The sequence below is a fragment of the Channa argus genome, chromosome 22 (assembly GCF_033026475.1).
Source record: "Channa argus isolate prfri chromosome 22, Channa argus male v1.0, whole genome shotgun sequence".
Lineage (NCBI taxonomy): Eukaryota > Metazoa > Chordata > Actinopteri > Anabantiformes > Channidae > Channa > Channa argus.
The window spans coordinates 5,857,189-5,866,560 of NC_090218.1; positions in this window are offsets into that span (position 1 = coordinate 5,857,189).

Consider the following 9,372-nt stretch of genomic DNA (forward strand, 5'->3'; position numbering starts at 1 on the left):
CCAGACAAAATCAAAATAATTGGAACATTTTCAGTTGCTGAATGAAGACACTTCCATCCTTCATCCAGCTTACTGCGTATGATGCAGCTGAGTGTGACAACTATGAATGTCAGATTTAAAATCAGTCTTTGATGTGGTGACAACAAAGGTAAAACTGCAATAAGCTGCTTTTGAAAGGAGTAATTGTAATATTATTGCTGAAATTGTATTTGTTTGAAGTTATTACACTACTCATTACAGGAGAACATAATATTATGACAGTTAACACATTATGGTCACAGTGATTGCAATAACATACAAAGATGAGGATTTGTTAAATTAGACTCAGTATTGCTTACTGGTTCTTCCATACATTACATAAAGTCTAAATAATGTAGTCAAGATTGAATATGGGGCGTTAATCATAGAGATGGTGGAGATGTCCTGTTAGTTTAGTGGGGCTGGTTAATTCAACTGGTAGTAAATTCAGCTGTCTGAGAGTTGATAGTTGATAGATACCTACATCTTTTTTGGTCTAGGCATTGTATAACGACAATGTGAATATTGTGTGCGTGTGTGTGTGTGTGAGTGTGTGTGTGAGAACCTACCTTTGCTCTGGACCAAATAAACAAACCCAACTCTAAACAAAAAAGTCTAAAGTCTAAAAAGATCCATCTCTAACCTTGGCATTAAGAGTTTGTCATTGACCTTGAGACAGAAATATGAAGATGGTGCTGTCATCAGGTGAAGATGGTTCAATTTAAGATCCTCCTAATTGTATTTTGGGGCACAGAGGATAGTGATCCTGGTGGAGGTGATTAAATATTATGAGACATTAGTTAAGCTTGAGATATTTTAGTGAAGCTGCAAAAACTTGATAAAGACCATCATTATCCTTTTCTGCTCTTTGAGCAGTCACTATTTCTCTACTCTGTACTGTCACTGCTTCTCTATTTTTCTCAGCTTCACACTTTTCACCAGGTACTTCTTTCATGCCCAGAGGCTGTCACTACCCTAAAAATGTGTTAATTTGAGTTAAAAAAAAAAATCTTTTTAACTGTTTCCCCTTGTTTAATTTTCCCCCTCCTTTCTCTATTTATTTTTTCTCTTCTGTTGGTTGTATTCAAGGGGTTTATAGGGACCTAAATATAAATTATAGAGAATTGTCCAATTTCAGTGTCCTGAATGTCTTTCGCGAAGCACTGCAATTTGTATCGCTGCAATAAATAAATAAATAAATATTAACAGAGCTAGAGGGATACTAGAGTTAAAGTACAGATGTGTTATTGTACAGATTACACAGTCATTGTAGTCATGTTCTAGCCAAGTTTTATCCGAAATTATGTGCCATAATCATTAAAAAAGTACCATATTGATGCTTCATGTATGTGTTAAAAAAGCTGTTGGTCATTTCCATTAGAAATGAAAGTGCATCTAACCTTTAGATCAATAGAAATCAAATTTTAATTACGCAGATTATATATAATTATATATGTTTATATGTGTTTTGCCCTGAAATTGATTATACATGTAGTTTTTAGTTGACAGGTTAATAGATGATGAAATGTTTTGATTTTTGATCACCATACAATCCTGAGTATTATATTGCCCTGTTGTGACAAATTGTGATAATTATCAACTTATTTTAATCTGTGTGTATCATAGCGTGATTAATATTCTACAAGTGTATTGTCCTTCTTCAAGGCAAACCAAGTTGTGTGAAAAATTCGACACATTATCCCCAAGTCGCCTTAGTAAAGAAAGGGTTTTTAGAGAAACAACTGCTACGTTTCAATTTCATTTCTTTAGTAAGTAAAGGACCTGAAAAGATATCGTAGTGGCTTCTTTTCATGGTTGTGGTTTGTTAGACATGATCAAGTTCTGCACAGAAAAAGCACTAATAATTGTGCATAATTAGCCTGCACATGAATGCTGCCTTTGAATTGATAATCAGAGCAGGATGTGCCATTTTTAAACAGTTTAGGTGATTAATGACGTTAAGCACCAAATGAGTTGCTCACGGTTTCAGAGTTTTTTTTTGGACTGAGGAAAATGCCCCTTATTCTTTGGCATAAATGCTAATCAAAAATTATGATTTGTTTTGTTAGTTTGTTCTTTTTAGTTAACACGAGAAAACATACTGTGGTACAGAAAATGAATCAGTGCTGCTGTGTCACAGCTGAAAGTTCCTAGTTCAAATGCAGGCTAGTCTATGTGGAGTTTACGTGAGTTCCCTCCCACAGTCCAAAGACATGTTAGGTTATTTGGTGATTGGCTGAAGGGGTGAATGTGAGTGTGAATGCTTGTCTCTATCTTTTAGGCCTGACATAGACTGGTGACATGTCCAGGGTGTACATTGTCTTTTGCACAGTGACATATAGGCTCCAGTACTGTCACCCTTAACAGGTACAATTTTGGATTAAGGATGGAAATGTAACAAAGGGAAAATTCTGAATTGTGATAATGCAAAAGAATATGTCACTTTAACTATAAATAGGGCAAAAGTAATTCAAATAAACGGGATATCCAACTTATGAAGTTAGGGTTAATTGCCTGATTCATATTGTTACTAGAGTGTATGTAATTACATTTAATTATTTTGTTTTTTTGGAGAGTGGGAGAGCAAAAAGAGATTTGTGAAGCAATCACTGGGCTGTTCTGAGCTCTTATCAACCCATAACTATGGTCCCGCAGGTGTTCTGTTACCATATGTAGATTCAATATTCTTACCATATTTTACAGCATTCAGATTAACTGAAACAGTGACTATAAAGTCTTATGGCCCAGTTTCAGTGCCTGGTCCAAATGTGACTGAATGCCAGTTTTTAAAATCGGAAAGGTTTTACAATGATCCAGGAGTAATGTTCAGGTGTTCACATACTTTTTGGCAGCAAAACAAAACAAGTCACAAATTGAAAGCTCATACCTAAACAGGTTGTGTTTGTAGTCTGCTGTATGTCACTATTTGTGCATAAAGCGAGCAGATTAAAATGCTTTTTTAAATCAAACTGCTCCCCTCCTTTGTTTGCAGTGACCTGTTCATAAGGCTTAGCTATTCCAAAGTTTAGCTGAACACAAAGAGCAGAGAGAGAACGTGAAGGTGAGCGACTGTCACCTGTGCAACGAGAGCCACATTGATTTTCTCATAAAGATGGAATTACATCTGTCCACCCAGGAGGCATTCTTACACCATCCCCAACCATCCCGACCGTCTCGTTTGAAAAAGAAGCAGTAGCGGCTGCACACTGCGCAGGCTCCAGATGTCCAATCTCCATCCCCTATCTCTAAATCTGAGCACAGCCACCCTACAGAGGAAACTCATTTCAGCTGCTTGTATTGAAAATCTAATTCTCTCAGTCTCTATGGACTGACTGACTGGTACATCCAGAGCTTTGTCTTCTGGATTAGTTCCCTCTTCACCATAGCACTTTAATGCAGTCACTTCACAAATCCACCTGTCAGCCACTCTAGAGTTAAGGTCTATGCTTGGACTGCAAAAAACAACAGCAACAACAACCTGTGAGGAAATATGCTACAGAAACAGTTCAGCCCATTTCACTGAAGTATCAATGCCCAAACAGGAGTGTGCTTATTAAGCCACTTAACTGACTTCAAAGCTTCACAATTCACATACAACAACCAACCTCAGGGTTAATTACATAACACTAGACAGGCACATCATCTCTATGCTTTATAGAAATCCAATCTTTGGCAGTTTTTGCTCAAATATCATGGTGGACAGATGTGAAATACTTTTTTGTTTTGGCATTTTTGGTTTTGTCACGGATTCAATTTTGTGTTTTGTTTGATTTTGTTTTTAAATTTGGGGAAGGTCCATGGTATTGGCCTGCGGTGTCTTGAACTCTCCAGTCCCATCTGTTGTGTATTTTTGTGTTTTTCTGGGCAAATTACAAAATAAGACAAAAAAGCACAACAAACACAATTAGCAATGCTAATACTCCACAGCAGCCTAAGAGCAGAAAGCAAACAGTGTGACCTTGCCTCCCAGAATCTGTAACACAGCAAACAAACAAACAAACAAACAAACAAACAAACAAAAAACAGCAGGGTCATGTGGCCAAGGGCATAAATAAAAGTGACCCAAGTTCAGCACAAGCAGCAAAAACGTAGCTTGGTAAAATAAAGCAAAGATGAGCTTTAGATGCTAATTAAGGAATGTGTGTCTGATTAAAAGTAAATGTTGTCTTATTGCTCTAAAGCAACTTGTTAGAAGATGAAATCTACAGTCTGAAGTGCTACATGAGTGGCAGCACGACTGTTTGCTAATGTAACAGAAGAGTGTGAGAGTAATGGAGCAGCACAAACACAGCAAAGTGCAGCAGAAGCATGAGTAAGGTGGTTATTGAAATAGACCACTTGTTGCAAGGCGAGCAGCTGAGTGGCACCAAATAGACAAATGTGTAAATGTAGCCGTGAACTCCAGTTATCTGGCTTTGTTCAGTCCCCTGGCTTCATTTCAGACATGCATATTTTCTAAGGACTAAAGTAAAATTTGTCCAATATTTTCTTCTAAGGAGATCTTGTTAGAGCCAATAAGTGAAATATTTTCTGTTACATTCTGCATCTGCGAGCAGGCCAAAGAGAAAGAAAGACTCTTTGCAGGGTAGGAAACTACCATGTCGAATCTATTAAAATTGTAAAAGCTCTGATAACAAGCCAGTGCAGCTGTCCATCGTCAGCTCTAATTTACTGAGCTCATAACTGCTATTATGAGAGCAAACCGAGGCCCACACGTGCAGGTCAGTGTACACCCATCCAGCCTGCATGCGTGCTCATTTTAGAACATCTTCCAAGTCTGTCTAATGTCTATTGTTGAGTTGAAGTGGGTGTTTCAGCTTTTCCATTTTCTAGTTGTTACCCATGATCCCATGATCATTTAGGTGTGCATTTATTATTGGACCATGATTATGAAGGCTCTTTTTGTGCCTAAATCTAACCTAAATGTGACTGCTCCATAAGCTTAGCTGTGTCCACCATTACGATGAAGGTCGTACCCGAGGGCAGCAGCAAATTACCTTGAAGGTCGTTAAGGTTGAAGGACGTATGTTTGGACTGAAGTGCTCCATCTGTTTGACATTAAAATGCTGCTGATTCCTCATCGGCATCTAAATGAGAATGCCACTGAAGCCCTCAGCTTTCTGCTCACAATAAAAAAAAGGATGTGCCAAGAAAGCTGGTAGCAGAACAGATCATTTTAATGCTGGTCGATCAGGACAGCAGATGGATCAACAAGACTGAAGTAGTTCAGATGTGGCATAAACATTGACTGATGAATGCTGAGCTTTGTTACCTATGTTTCATTCCCTTTTCTCTTCTCTCCTGTCAGCAGTTACCAGTGATTAGGGAAACAACACCTTAAAGCAGCCTCTTTGTGCTTTAACCAGCTGATAATAGATCTGATACGTACTCAACATCAGCCCTGAAACACTGTACTAAACACATAAATAGGAAAAACCCACCTCTTCGTTCTCCCTTGATTGTTGTATGGCATCAGTCTGTGTTGTTCAGTTCATTCCTGGAGCTGAGGTACTTCATCTGCTTCAGTTATGCCTGACCTTTTCCATTAATACCATTTGGCCGCCTCCAGAGAAAAAGGCTCAGATTTTCACGTTTTTGTGTGATTTGTATTTGTAGTAGAAATTCATTTTATTCCAACGGAGGAAAATGCAACAGGCCCTGCAGACAGAGACAAACAGTTCAATCCCTATGAGATAGGTGAGTCACTCCAGCATACTGGATTTAAAATTAAAAAAGGTAAATTGGGGTTATTTTGTATTCCCTTTTCATGTGCAGCCAGTTTTCAGACAATGCTGCAGGACACTGGTTCATGCAAACAAGATACTGAAGCTTTTTTTTTATGGTTAAACACGGCCCAAACCTGCCATAAATATATTACATTAAAAAAAAAAAAAAGAAGAAAAGAAGAAGATGGTACAAGACAAGTTTACAGCTCTAAAACTGAACTCCAGCACGGCATTTGTCTCATTCTTACAAACAAAATCTGGGCATTGACTGACATGTTGCATCCCTCACTAAGTCATGTCATGTGTATCACACTAAAAACATCAGGTTTTATCTGAATAAATATGCCTCTCAGCTCTTTGTTTAGGTCATCTTCCTTGACTACCGTGTTATTCTTATGTCAAGCCACCACAAATGGTCTGCAAATGGTCCAAAGAAACACACATATGTACAAATAAATTAATCAGTCATTCTTTCTGCTGTATTGTAAATTGGGAAGTAAGTGGTTCACTGTACATCAGCAGAGCAGTAAATTATTACTCTGGTATACATCAAAGCATGAAGTACTCCAAAAACACATTTTAAAACAAGCTTCAGTTTAAAAGTGAGGCAGATTAATTCTTTTTTTTTCTTTGAAGCAGCTAGTGCTTAATGGATCAGTGGAGTGGATTGATAAAGCCGTCTTCATGTTTATTCCCACAGATGACTAATGGTCCTTGGCTGTAATGAAGAAGAAGAAACAACTCTTTAAAGCATATTTAACCTAGAATATAAATAACATTACAGCTTTTGTAACTTTGACATCATTATTCTGCAGAGAATAATCAGTTTACTACAGGGCAGTATTTTGCATTTGCTCTGCAAGCACTGAAATGGACAAAAAAATATACATATCCTTTTCAACTCCAGAGGATAGCAGATCTTTTGGAGATCGAGATGTGAAGAACAAAGCCTGGAGCCAATTCTGCTCCACTACACCTGGGTAATTAACAAACTGGTGAGGCTGGGAGCTGGTTTCAACGTGAAACAAAAGCCAATGTACAACACTATATCTAACACACCAACAGAAATGTTGGTGAACAGTAAAACTGTGGGTGCCAGTACAAACTAAATGACATACATTCTAGTTTTAACAACATACATGATTCACAGTGATGCAAATAAAATGGGCGTCCTATGATTGTAGTTCCAAACCAGCTCAATGTGACCAAGGAGTGAAGAAATGGACCGCAAAGGAAACGACTGCCTGGTGTATCATAGAAAAATAAAGAGCCGGATGGTTTTCAAATTTTTACAGAAAAATATGTGGGAACCCATAGATTTACAGCTACCCTCAACTGAGAGACTACTGCCAAAATGCAAATCCCTCCAGAGAAGTGAACGTTGTAGTCCAAATTCTCATTAATTCATACAAAGAAAGCAACATAAGAGTAATCTCAGTGTATCAAAAACGAAACCACAATGTTAAACACGCAACTGGTCTAAACAAACCCAATATTAAAATAATAGGGAATGATTGGCTAAATGTGTGGAAGAAAAACACACACATCCACCAATTTACAGACATGGAGAGAATTCTCCTGGAAAGATCTGAATCTTTTTTGTTTTTTATTACTCTTAAGGTCAAAAGTAAAGTGATACAAAGACACCAACAATGCTGGAGAGGGTCATATGATGTAGTCATGTACTGTGTTTTAGCATATGCTGTGTAAAGTACTGCAATAAGTATAAATAAATAACTAATAATAAATAAGTAAAGTACTGCAATAAGTATAAATAAATAACTCCAAGGTTCCTTGTAGTAGTATTGGAGGCCAAACTTATGCCATCTAGAGTAACAATATGGTTGGAAATCATATATCTGAGATTTTTGGGCCCAAATACTATGACTTCAGTTTTGTCTGAGTTTAAAAGTAAAATATTGTGGGACATCCAGGCCTTTATGTCTTGTAGGCTTGAAGCTTTATTAACTGATTATTTTCATCTGGTTCCATAGATAAATATATCTGGGTATCATCAGCATAGCAGTGGAAATTTATGGAGTGTTTTCTAATAATGTTGCCTAAAGGAGACATATATAAAGTAAAAAGTATTGGTCCTAACACAGAGCCTTGTGGAACTCCATAGCTAACCTTTGTGTTCATGGAGGATTCATCATTAACATGAACAAATAGAAATCTATCAGATAGATAAGATTTAAACAAACCTAGTGCAGTTCCTTTAATCCCAATTTCATGTTCCAGTCTCTGTAATAAAATGTTATATCTCTATACAAGTATAGAGATGAGTCCATTATCTGAGGCCATGAGAAGATCGTTGGTGACTTGTACCAGTGCTGTTTCTGTACTATGATGAACTCTAAATCCTGACTGAAAGTCTTCATACACATTATTCCTATGAAGGTGATCACATAATTGTTTTGCAACTACTTTTTTAATTATTTTAGAAATAAAGGGGAGATTAGATATTGGTCTGTAATTGGCTAAAACACCTGGGTCAAGACAGGGTTTTTTAAGTAGTGGTTTAATTACAGCTACCTTATAGGCATAAGGTTACATAGCCTGTGTATGTGATTAGACCACTTCCATCACAGAATGCAGTCCTACTTATGGTTCCCAGGGTTTCCACAAGTAGAATGGGAGGCAGAGCCTTTAGCTATCAAGCTCCTCTCCTGTGGAACCGGCTCCCGATCCAGATTCGGGGCCAGACACCCTCTCTACTTTTAAGACTTGGCTGGTAGTCATGCTGGTATAGGCTTAGACTTCTGGGGGACGCCTTACATTTACAAGCCACCACTGCATAACATTAACTTTTAATATCTTTCTGCCATATTTGTGCTTCTCCTTCTCTGTCTCCCTCTCTCTGTACCTTTCTGCAGGTGTCCCCAGCTTTGGAGCTGTGTGTTTCCAGTGTGCAGTTACTGGTCTTGCCAACCTGTCCAATGTTTTGTAATTATTCATAGGAGTGAAAGGTTTTAAACAAAAGTAGTCTCTCTTGTTAGGCTTAAACCCTCATTTATGCTCACTTCCTCCCAGTCATTTGCAATAAGTGTCAAAACATCTTTTCTTATCTAGTGCTGCCACATGATGCAGACCAGACTCTTTTGACATTTATGACCTTAGTAAATAACAGAAACATTAAAGTTATGATAAATTTTGCCTCAATAAGTGTTTGTAATCCTATCTTTGAAGAATCAAACTGGTACATTTTATGGAAATCTGCCATGATATTTTATTACTTCTTGTGTAGAAATATATATTTTGGCCTTATAATGAGGCACCTGAGAAATTTGAGACCATGAAGGTCCTCGGTTAATATTCTACAAATCTGTCAAAAAGCTTTCCAAATATCTGGCCCCTATATCAAAACACATCACATTTAATAGCAGTTTCCACATTTGGATCACACATTGTTCCCTTCTTGCGCTACTGACTGACTGCTGACTGCTTTTGACAACGAATGAAATTAAAGAAAAGATAGGGAAGAAAAAAAGATATGCTGGTCGACATTATTATTTATGATACTCTTAAAATGTTTCACAACCATTCAAGGGCAGTTTTGGCTGTGCCCCTCAACATTTTATAGCATCCACTCGCTTCCAATTTAAAGAAAAATGATTTAAATCAGAAC